Source organism: Cryptomeria japonica, chromosome 8 (genome assembly GCF_030272615.1).
Source record: "Cryptomeria japonica chromosome 8, Sugi_1.0, whole genome shotgun sequence".
Lineage (NCBI taxonomy): Eukaryota > Viridiplantae > Streptophyta > Pinopsida > Cupressales > Cupressaceae > Cryptomeria > Cryptomeria japonica.
The window spans coordinates 452,706,021-452,718,600 of record NC_081412.1 but is presented as its reverse complement, the minus strand read 5'-3'; positions in this window follow the sequence as shown (position 1 = coordinate 452,718,600).

The window sequence follows — 12,580 nt, the reverse complement described above, 5'->3', positions numbered from 1 at the left end:
CGCTTGGTGCATTGTCCTCATTGCTATCCAACTCCTAGTTGTCCACCAAGATTTGGAAGTCCTCTAACCACTCTACATCAAGGTTGGGATCTTCTTCAGATGCCTTTTTGAGGAAATCATATACATGGCTGCAACGAGATCGATGGTCTCCAATGGAGTAGGTTTTGAAGTTGGCTACGAAAGGCCTACATGGCACCACTACATCTTTTTCCACATACTCTGTTAAATCACTTGTAGTAGGAATAATAACCCCATATTGTGTTATCTTAAGAATTTGATCTAACCCACTAGTGTAGTCATTCCCAAAAGCTATCGAGTCATCATTGCAATTGTATCTTTTGGCATTTCTAGGTCAAGAAGAGAACCCACAAAGTGAGACACAATATCAATATTTACTCGATACTGATCCTCACTAACTAGAAAATCATTTCCCATGATCCATTTAACAATGATGAGTATTAAATCATTATTAGTGTTTATTTAGCACTTTAACTGTAGGTCTGTTATTATGCCCATAAATGTTCTCTATGCCTTACTAGCAGTGAACCTAATTGGGGTATCCATATGACCTAAACTTGCAAAGATATGCTAATTTATTTTCCAATGTAGGATTAATCTACAAGTTTGGAATAATTTAAATTAATAGGGTAGTTTCCTTTTATAAATAATTCTTACACTTTGTGAATTTGCGAACAACTATTCATCCATATTTTGAGGTGGGCAATCATGGTCCAAATATAGTTTTGAGGTGTTGGGGAAATGTTCCTAGTCCTTTCTATATTTAGTAAGTATTTAACTCTAAGCCCCTTTAAATGATATCAATGATAGAAAGGATAATATTATGGAGACTTTTTTTTGGGTTGAGTAAAATAATTAATGCATTAATTCATCTTATTTATGATGTAGATTTGGCTGAAGATTTTGATTGATATGTCAAAAATTCTTGTACCCCTATTGTCTTGTCATTGGTTTTACAATAGCATCCATAAAATTAGTCATCATGTGATATTTAATATTTTCTTAAAGTAAAATATTGTAAGGGAACATGTCCTCTTTAAGTGAAAAAAGGTTACCTTCTCTAACACTTTGGTTTTCAACCTAGTGCCTTGGTTTTATTATCAGTGGAATTAAAAGATGAATTAAATGAGCAAGGTTCAAAGGACATAAAATATAAATTAAAGCATTTTATGTTCAAATGATGCAAATAACTCTATCAGGGCTATGGACACCTAGTTGGTAGTAGAGCTATGTTCATTGGAAACCAAAGCCATATCCTTGTCATTGTTATGGATGCCTATCTTCTAGCAAAGATATATCAATTTGGCTATAGATGTTAGGCATTACCACCCTTATTTCTCCTTTTCCATCCTAATGCTTACTCTCTCCTACTCTCCTTTATTGCTTTGTTACCCTTATCACTCCCCATTGGTCTCTTCGTACTTCTCTAATATTATCTCTCAATTCTTGAGCTCCTCCTTATCACTCCTTGCAATATTCTTATCACTCCAAATCTCATTATTCCTCTATCATGCAAAGCTCAAGAACCTTCTTATCACTATTGCATGTGTGCCTAACCTTTCTTCCAACATCGATCTCTTATTGTTAACAACCTACCACCTTCCTCTTTTTTCCATTGATTCACTATCTCTATCATCTACCAAACACTCTGAACTGACGTAGGTGGGAGTTGAACTAATGACCTAGTCATTGTTATGGATGCCTATCTAGTAGCAAAGATATATCAATTTGGCTATTGATAAATGCTTTTGACTAGAGCTATGAACCAGTGAGGCCACATTTTTGAGGGACCTCATCCTAGAGATGTTAGGCATTACCACCCTTATTTCTCCTTTTCCATCCTAATGCTTACTCTCTCCTACTCTCCTTTATCGCTTTGTTACCATTATCTCTCCCCATTGGTCTCTTTGTACTTCTCTAATATTATCTCTCAATTCTTGAGCTCCTCCTTATCTCTCCTTGCAATAGTAAGGATGATTATGATGTTCTAAGGAGATGGAACATCCCAGCCCACATGGACATTAATACCAATCAACTCAAAAGAAGGATGTGATGCTAGTCTTTTCCTCCTAATGATTGGATTAAGGCTAACTTTGATGGGGCTGCTAAAGTGAACCTAGGGCCAGCTAGCTATGGTGGAGTTAGCCAAAATTGTGTTGCCTTTTGCATAAGGGCACTGGCCTTCCCCTTGGGAAATGAAACAAATCATCCGGATGAAGCTATGGGTTCCCTCGAAGCTATCAAATTAGCACACAATCTGGGAGTCAAATTTCTATGTTTGGAGGGAGATTCTAAAAATATTATCAATTGCCTCCTTCGTAAGCATCAACCTTCGTAAAGATTAGAAATATCATTGACGTGAACATGGAGATTCTTGAGGGATTCGACCAGTGTTACATTTCTCATGATTATAGAGAAGCCAACAAGAGTGTTGATTGGGCTACCAATGAGGCAGTACGGAGCGGGTAAATCAGGATTTGGAATGGTGAGGGGGAGCTCCCTCAAGTGGCACATGACATTTTAAATTATGAAAGATATCATGGTAAACAAGGCAGGATTTGATATCATTTCCCAAGATGGTAGGGGTGGTCTTAGCATCATGAAATAATATCGTAAGCAACTGAGAGGGAGGTACATTAGTAATTTCCATATCATCTTGCATGCTTTGTGGGTTCTTCTTTCCTTTTGAAGTGGAAGCTTAAGAAATATTCATTGGCTTCTAGACACTTCTTCCTTGCTAAAAGGAATGTCTCCAGTGAAGAGTGGTATTTGCATGAAATTACAATTGACTGAAATCGATAAGAAGATGGGGGGAAATCGCAAGTGCACAGAGGTAACTAAAATTGATAAATGGGGGGACCGTCCCCAAGTTTGGGTTGTGCTGCAAGAAGCAAAAATGATGGATTACATGGAGAGAATTCAAGAAAGACGACCAAAAAACACTAGGATTTCAAAAAGGGGTGGAATAAGGGCAACTTGACCACTAGCAGTAGAAAGGTTAAGGTGAATGACACCATGATCATTGAGGCTATGGGTCTGCCAATGGATGGTATCAAATTCTACAGGGACAAGAAGCTTTCGAATGTTGTTGTGAAGAAATTCCCTAACGATAAGGAGGAGAAAGCGAAGCTGGTGAAGGGAGGCCACACTTACTACTCCCCTAAGGTTATCAAGGTGATCTGGCGATGGATTTTGTTTGCTATTATGAAATTTATAACTTTAGATGGTAGATATACTAGGGTTTATAGCTACCATTTTGTTATTCTCAGCCATTTCCAGTACAAGGAGAAAATTTCCATCCCCTACTACTTGTTCCGTGCCCTAAATGTCAGGATTATGGATGCTATCTCTAATCCCAAAACCAAACCTGCTATTTATGAGGGTCTTACAGTGGTTCTTTACAACCACATCAAGAATACCACTATTCAACTGAATATTGTAGAGGTTTCTAAGTCAGATGAGAAATTGGATGATTTAGATGATGATGATGCTGAAGGTTACAACACAGAGGTGGATGTTGAGGAGGACCTCCATATCACTGGGTGGAGCAAGCGAAAAAGGCAAACTGGGCAAGAGGATCAGGGTAAAGGGCCGGCCAGAAGGAACTAGAAGGGGGAGGATGATGATAGTTGGTATGAGGAAGAAGATGAGACTAAAGATGATATGGAGACAAATAGCGATGAGGTTCAAATTCTTTCTAGCCAGATGTAAAAGGGGAAGATACTGAGAGGTGAGGATTTGGGAGCTAACAACCGTTCACCCTTCCCTACTGAATCCAAGGACCACAGTAAGGGCTTGGCTGGGGAGTACACCTCCATGAAGGAAGCTAAGAGTGCAGAGTCGAAGGAGGTGGGTCTGGAGGTGGGTCTGGAGTCAAACTTGGATCCCATGGGAGACAAGTCCCAAGATGGCTCCCATCTGGATATTGACTTTTGTTTCAAAAACTGTACAGACTACTTCAACAAGGTTTTCCTTTGGGTTCAAAAGGAAATAACAAGCATAAAAGTCAAACAGGTCCAGGAGGCCAACAAAATTAAAACTTTAGAAGCTATTGGCACTGGTAAATTTTGTTCCCTCCCTGAGTGTTTAAGTGAGCTTACCAAGGCTATCCGCAATACAGAGGAAATCATAAATGCCCAATGCAATAGCTTCCAAATGTTGGAAAAAAGAGTTGGGGCTACTAAAAAGAGGATGGAAGGGGTTGAGAAGACTCTAAAAATGATTGGGAAGTAGAGTCACAAGATTTTAAAGGCCACCTCTGACAACATTAAGGCTCTTAACAGCAAGCTTGAAAGTGACCAAGGGAAAAGGACTTCGGGGACACCACCGAGGTGAAGGAAGACACCCTTGAAGTTAAGGAGATGGGTCTTGGAAGAAGAACTCGCACTAGCACTAGAAAGAAGCAAAACCAAAGCAAGGAGATTGAGGAGATCAAGTGGACTAATGAGAACATGGAGCAACTAGAGCTAGAAGCTGCCGAGTTGCTAAAGAACTTTACCTAGTCTTGGCCTTTTTCTTCTTTTTCTACTATCTTGTCTTTAGGTCTTGTGTGTTGTGTCTTTCAACTACTGGATTTTTGTTTTCTGGTAATCTCTCTTTTCTATGTCTGATGTGTTCTAATGGCTATCTTTTGATCTAATGTTGTAAAGGGTTTCAAGGGCCCTTCAAAACTTGTTTTCCCCTAATAAAAAATAAGGTGAATGCTCTATTTTTAAAAGGGGAAAAGCAAAGGAGTTTTTTTTTCCCCTTTTTGATCTTCTTCTTTTTTCTGAAATGAAGAAAATGAAATTCTATATCGAATTTGGAGATAGTGACAAAACAACAAGGTGATAAAGCAAATTCCTACAAGCATTTGGAGCACAATACCAAATCTAAAAAAAGAAGAAAGCACTAAGGAAGAAAGTGAATTTTTTTTTTATGCTCTATAGAATCTCGATGAAGGAAAAAACCTCTCTATTTGGAAAGAAGTCAAATAAGAGATGTATGAAGCCCAATTCTACGATGAATTGAAATTTTTTTTCTCATTAATAGAGGTACAAGCCCTATCTCCTAAAGCAAGAAATTATGAGGAATGATAAAGGGAAGTCATCCTTGTACCTTTAGAAGAGTTTGACAGAAAAATTTATGTATAAAGGAAAAGTACAGAGAAAACTGAATGCAAATATGATCACACAAGCTTAGGACCTTCAAGAGGGTGCCCTATTTGGCATCTTTCATGACAAGGAGGATTGCCAAACCCTTTATATCATGTTCACTTCAAAACAAGAAAATAAACTATTCAAGGAAAAATCCTCATTCTATTGTTACTAGAGGATGGTGAAAACAATTTGGAAAGCCTTTATGACCTCTAATTTACGAGAAAAAATCAAGTAATTTGAGGTAAATTCTAGTCTCTCCCTTATCCTCTACTCCTGATTCTAAAGAGTACAAAATAACATAAATTAGGCTAAAAGAGAAGTTATTTTGAAACATCTATTAATGGTTTTGTTTAGATCATCAATTGTTATGGTCGGTTAGGTTAGAGTATGATTAGTAAACTAATTTTAAATTTCCATGAAGGGCTTCTACATGTTCTCTTCCCTTCAAGGATTATGTTATTTGGCCCCAAGTTTTCTTGTAAGTGTATTTTTGCTATTTTTGCACAAGGTTTGACCCTAGGAATGGTCCTTCTCTCAAAAGGTTCTAGTATTATCAGCTAATATGTTCACATACCATAAAATACCTCTCCTAGATATGGTATTCAAGAATATAGCATACTTAGGTTTGAACCTAGGGAGTTCGAGCTGTAATTTTGTATCATTTGAGTGACAGGTATTCTGTACCCATCACTATCTTCTATATATATTGAATGAATCCCTAAGTAATTTAATACATCATAAAAAGTAAATGTCAATTTTAAATATTTTATTTTGGAGATGATGCTTTTTTTTTTACAAAATTAATAGTATTCTTTCATGGATAAAACTACATTATAAATCTAGTTAATTTTAAATGTTATTGCAAGCATGCTGAAAGAACATCTTTGCAAGAAAAAAATAAATAAATACCACATGCATAGATACCAAACAAGTTTTGCAAAAAATATAAGAGTATCGAAAGATATGTATATGTATTCATTTATAGAGTAATATTCACAAGTATATGTTTATCCTTTCTAACCCTTGAACATCATACTGCAAAATTTCAAAATGGGTCTTTAAAATTTACAAAAGTATAGATTTTTATTTTTCTTAAAAAGAAAAAATTATTTTAGTGCACGAGGAAATAACAAGCATAATTGTCATGCCTAGGGATATTTACTCCATCTTCTTCGTTAGCATCCTCATCCATCTTGAACACTGCCCTCTTGCTTGGTGCATTGTCCTCATTGCTATCCAACTCCTAGTTGTCCACCAAAATTTGGAAGTCCTCTAACTACTCTACATCAAAGTTGGGATCTTCTTTATATTCCTTTTTGAGGAAATCATATACATGGCCGCAACGAGAACGATGGTCTCTAATGGAGTAGGTTTTGAAGTTGGCTATGGAAGGCCTACATGGCACCATAACATATTTTTCCACATACTCCTTTAGGTCTCCCATTGTAGGAATAATGACCCCATATTGTGTCATCACAAGAACTTGATCTAACCCACTAGTGTATTCATTCCCAAGTAGCTATCGAGTCATCCTTGCAATTTTATCTTTTGTCACTTATAGGTCAAGAAGAGAACCCACAAAGTGAGACACAATATCAATATTTACTCGATACTGATCCTCACTAACTAGAAAATCATTTCCCATGATCCATTTAACAATGACAAGTATTAAGTGACTGAAACTATGATTGTGGAGGCAACGGGTCTTCCGATGGACAACATCAATTTTTACAGGGATAGAAAGATTTCAAACGTTGTCGTGAAGAAATTTCCGAAGGATGAGGAGCAGAAAACTAAACTGGTGAAGGACAACCATACCTACTTCTCGCCAAAGGTAATTAAATTAATTTGGTGAAGGGTTTTTCTTGCTATAATAGAATTTATCACACTCGATGGTAGATACACTAGGGTTTACAGCTACCATTTTGTCTTACTTTATCACTTTAGGTATAAAGATAAAATTTCTATTCCATATTATCTTTTATGTGCCCTTAATGCTGGGATCAATGATGCTATATCCAACCCCAGTATCAACCCAACAATGCACAAAGGTTTGATGGTGATTCTATATAATCAGATCAAGAACACAATCGTCCAGTTGAATATAGCTAAGGTCTCTGATTCAGAAGAGGATTTCAATGACTTTGATGATGAGGAAGGTGAAGGACATGACACAAAAGTTGAGATAGAGGATAACCCCCAAATAGCTGGGTCGAGCAGAAAAAAGAGAAAAATAGAGCATGGGAAATAAAATAAAGGGTCGACCAAAAAGAAGTGAAGAGGGGAGGATGATGATAGTTGGTATGAGGAGGATAATAAGACTGACAATGACATGGATACTGGAAGCAAGGAGATCCAAACCCTCGTGAGCCAGAAGCAGAAAAGGAAGACTCCTAAAACTAAGGATGTGGGTACCAAGGACAAGTCGCTTCTCATGACTGATTCTAAGGATAAGGGCCTGATGGGGGAGGATACACCATGACAGAAGCTCAAAGCTCTGATGTTAGGGAGGTGGGACTGGAAGTGAATCTTGAAACCACTGGTGACAATACCTAGGAAGAGGATCACCTAAATATTAACCTCTGCATCAATAATGGCATGGATAGCTTCAAACAGGTGCTTCTTTGGATGCATAGAGAAATTTCTAGCATTAAAACCAAGCAAACCCAGGAAGCTAGGAAAATTGAGACCTTACAAGATTTAGGCTTGGGAAAGTTCAATTCCCTCCCAGATTGTCTCAGTGAGCTTACCAAAGCTATTGGTAATGTAGAAGAGATTATCAATGGTAATCATAATAGATTTCTTAGCCTGGAGAACAGAGTAGGGACCACTGAAAAAAGACTTGGTGGAGTTGAGAATACTTTGAAAAAAAAAGGGTGAGAAAAGTCATAAGATTCTTAATGCTACCTCGGTTAGTATGAAGGCTCTTATCAGTAAGATGGAGAATGACCGTGGGGATAAGGTTGCAACAGGCATTATTAATGTTAAGGATGACACCCCATATGATAAGGAAACATGTCTTGGGAGAGGAATGTAGGCAAGCACTGAAAAGATGCAAAGCCACAATAAGGAAATTAAGGATATCAAGCGAGAAGCTGATGATATGGAACAACTAGAGCTGGAAGCTATGGAAATGCTTCAGAACTTAACCTAAATCTGGGCTTCTATCGGTCCTTTTTGGTTTTTGACTTGTTGTCTCTTGTTTGTTGGTATTTTGTTCATCAGTTATCTTTTCTTAGTGTGTTGTCTTTTATGTTTTGCTATGCTTTGATGTAAATCTTTTGATCTTTTGGCTGTAATGGGTTTCAGGGGCCCATCAAAATCTTTTTTCCTATATTCAAAAACAATGATGAGTATTAAATCATTATTAGTATTTATTTAGCACTTTAACTGTAGGTCTGTTATTATGCCCATAAATGTTCTCTATGCCTTACTAGCAGTCAACCTAATTGGGGTATCCATAAGACCCAAACTTGCAAACCTATGCTAATTTATTTTCAAATGTAAGCTTAATCTACAAGTTTGGAATAATTTATATTAATAAGGTAGTTTCCTTTTATAAACAATTCTTGCACTTTGTGCATGTGCAAACAAATATACATCCAAATTTTGAGGTGAGCGATCATGCTCCAAATAAAGTTTTGAGATGTTGGGGAAACGTTCCTAGTCCTTTCTTTATTTAGTAAGTATTTAACTTTAAGTCCCTTTAAATGATAGAAAGGATAATATTATGGAGATTTTTTTGGGGGGTTGAGTAAAATAATTAATACATTAATTCCTTGTATTTATGATATAGATTTGGCTTGATTTAGTTGAAGATTTTGATTGACATGCCAAAAATTCTTGTACCACTATTGTCTTGTCATTGGTTTTGCAGTAGCGTCTATAAAATTAGTCATTGTGACATATTTAATATTTTCTTAAATTAAAATATTGTAAGGGAACATGTCCTCTTTAAGTGAAAAAAAATGTTACCTTCTCTACCACTTTGGTTTTCAACCTAGCGGCTTGGTTTTATTATCAATCGAATTAAAAGATGAATTAAATGATCAAGGTTCAAAGGACATAAAGTATAAAATAAAACATTTTATGTTCAAATGATGCAAATAACTCTATTAGGACTATGGACACCTAGTTGGTAGTATAGCTATGTTCGTTGGAAACCAAAGCCATATCCTTGTCATTGTTATGGATGCCTATCTAGTAGCAAGGATTTATCAATTTGGCTATAAAGGAATAACTCAACTATGTCACTTAGCATGGACATGTTATCTTTCTTTATTTCACTTTACGAAGAGGGTAAAACAAAACATAATGCACACGTGATTGATTGGCCCTCCTCAACTAGTGCCTTGACTATTTGTTGTAGATAATTCTTATATAGAATATCTTCATCTTTTCTAGGTCAGCCCATTTATGTTTTATTATAATTGGAGATTTTAATTCATTTATTTTTTATTTTTCTTAAAAAGGTTAGAGCCACATGTATTAATCCTTGATGAGCTTTGGATCATATTTCTCGAATGGAGACATTACCATATTCATCACTAAATATATTATTTACTCATCTAAGTCTCTACCCTTCATTTTTCTAATTCCTATGGTTTTGCTATATCCTTTGTCTCTTGTTATGTTAGATCTAGTTGAATGCTATAATAAGACTCTTGCATATTTTTCAACATCTATCCAGATTTTCTTGATATATTCTTCATCATTTGATCTACTTCAAATTAATATTCTTCAATTTGATAGCATGTTCTATATGGTGAGTTCCATATATATACCTACACCAACTAAAAGGGGGAAAACATTGTCAAACTCCTATAGTTTTTCTTATAGTACCAAAACACTATAAGAATATTCATATCTCAATCAATATTATTTCCATAATAGACCTTTGTCAATAAATTACTAAAATTTTATTGAAAAACTAATTAGTACCATTATATTATGTGTGGTATGACATTATTTTGTTATGAATGATCATAAAATTCTCTAGTAACTTTTCAATTGGTCTCATTTATGAAATATTTTCCCTAGCTAGTAGAGAGAGAGAGAGAGAGAGAGAGAGAGAGAGAGAGAGAGAGAGAGAGAGAGAGAGAGAGAGAGAGAGAGAGAGAGAGAGAGAGAGAGAGAGAGAGAGAGAGAGAGAGAGAGAGGAAAATAATAGAGGCTAAGGATATATAAAAATTTAATTGTCAATCTTAGTTGATCACATCACTTTCACTTTACCATTTACCATTCTACATAAAGATTTATCTAGACAAATAATAAAGGAGCTATCTTAAATTTTGATGACTCCTTAAATCATTGATTAGAGTTAGAACTCTCTTTTGATTAAATTGGCATGATTAGGGATAATTTTTGTCATTGAAATATCTGTAATGTTATCCATGAAGACTCATGGGTTAGATAATTTTTTTTCACCAACTAGCTAATGGTGGCACCAAACGTTAGGTGTATGATTGTTTATCTAATTGACTATCTTTGTACTTATGAGGAGGTCTCTCATATTCTTTATGAGAAAAAATGATAAAATCATTGGCAAGGCCCATCTTTAATAGGAAATTTTGTGAAGGGACTTGTTCAAAAGTGGTTCAAATGAATCATTTTCATCTGAACCCCATCCTACCACTAGGCACCATGTATTGCCCTGTGAATGTATTGACTAGGTTGAATCACGTATGGTTCAATCAAACCTATGTGATTTTAGACATGTTCACTTTTAAGTTCTTCAAAATTTGGCCTAAAAGTGGTACTCATTTATGTTCTTTAACCAATTTAATTTTTTATATTATTACATTAATTTAAATCAATGTAATTTTGATAATCAATCCTTCCTCATTTATCTAGGTAAATTATTACTTAATTGAATACATTTTTCTGACAGGTAAACCCTAAAAATCTTCACTTTGTCATAAAATAATTTTTTTTTCAAAGATAATAGAAAATCAAATATTTTCTTGAACTAAATAATATTTTCTCCTTATATCCTGTAAGACATATAACGATCTCTCCACTCTGGCAAAACAGCTGCAATAAAAGCTCAAACCATTTCCCAAACTTCATATTCAAATAACTTTCTGGACTGCTTTAATACTTAATGAAAGGACTGGTACTTATAATATTCTCAGCTGTTTATAGAAAGCATTATAATCTGTCAAAGGAAGTTAGTGAAGAGTATCTTTGTTGTCCATATTTTTGAATGCCAAACTGATTTTTCTCAATTACATCGGACGGATTTTAGATGGATATGTCAAGGTATTGGTGAAAAGTAATTAGGCGGAAATATCAGAAAGAAAAAGTATATAAATAAATAAATGGCGTAAGTAGCTAGAGGATCATCGTATGTTTTCCACGTCTACTAATTTAATTTAATTGAAATTATGTCTTTTATTGTGAGTACGGTGATATTAATATAAATTCGTACTTAAGCGTCGATATTTCAAATATATGAAGTACGCGAAGTGTCGTCACTTTTCATATATGGGCGTTTAAGAAATTATTTTCAGTTTGTTCACTTATCAGATATATATTTTCTATAATTATTCCATAGTTATCAGATTTTATTTTACATCGTTATTACAGCTTTACGGCATATAGATATGTTTCTAAGTTTGAATCTGTACAATTGTGATTATCTAGATATCTTGCAAAATATTTAATAGTATCACAATTTTATTTTTTAGATATTTTGGCAACCTCTAGTCCATGTTAATATTGAGAGGGTAAATTTCATCACCAGTACCCGTTTGTTTGTCATAGTTGAAGTTAACTATTAGCAATCTTGCAAGCTTCACCATTAAGCTATTGTTGTTGGTTTTCAACCTAATAAAGATGCATCAGTTGCCCTTTCTCATTTTTAGCTAAATCCATCAAATTTTTTAGGTTGCTTTTGTCTTGCCAATGCCATCCTTCGATTTATCCTATGTATTGTCCTCGAGACATCCAAAACTAAACAAATGATGAGTTGTTTCCATCCACTGATGCTCTAAAATAGGACATCTAGCTTTGATTGAGGCACCAACCACCCAAAACTCCTTGCAGCACATTACTTGAGCTCCATCCACCAAGTTGTCTATAAAAACTTGATTGTTAAAAAGTTCAAAATATCAAATTCTAAGGTAAAAGAAGTTCTTATAAGTCCTCATCTATGTGGATCTATTATTCCATTGAATGATAGCCTCTTCCAATCATTACACATGAACTATAATCTTGATATATATGTTCTTTGTATCCACTAAAATAACTATTTCTTAGGAAGACTACAAATTTGCTTAGCATCAAACAACAAAGTTATTATCTATGTCATCCTTAGACTAGTCAATACATTCAACTCCTTCAATTCGTTAATAATCTTTGGTTATTATTCTTATGTTAATGATTCTATGAGATAGTAATCTAGTCTCTAACTTTGCTTCCCA